The sequence below is a fragment of the Notolabrus celidotus genome, chromosome 8, assembly GCF_009762535.1.
Source record: "Notolabrus celidotus isolate fNotCel1 chromosome 8, fNotCel1.pri, whole genome shotgun sequence".
NCBI lineage: Eukaryota > Metazoa > Chordata > Actinopteri > Labriformes > Labridae > Notolabrus > Notolabrus celidotus.
In genome coordinates this window covers 19,526,545-19,526,778 of record NC_048279.1, presented here as the reverse complement: position 1 = coordinate 19,526,778, position 234 = coordinate 19,526,545, and positions in this window count along the sequence as shown.

The following is a 234-nucleotide window of genomic DNA, read 5'->3' as shown; positions in this document are numbered from 1 at the left end:
CTGTAAAACAAACCTGCAGACTTAAGAACAGCTTTCCGCACTCTTTAACTCGATTTTTCTTTAAAAAGGGAAGGAATTGTAGCCGTCAAATAACAATAATGAAGTAAAACGTACAAAATTCACCTCTTCAAGATAGTTTTGGATGGAAATAATAAGTAGTATGAAAGAAAAAGTTCCTGACTATATTCAGCTTTATATACTGTAAAGTTAAAAAGTCATTGGCACATTGAACAC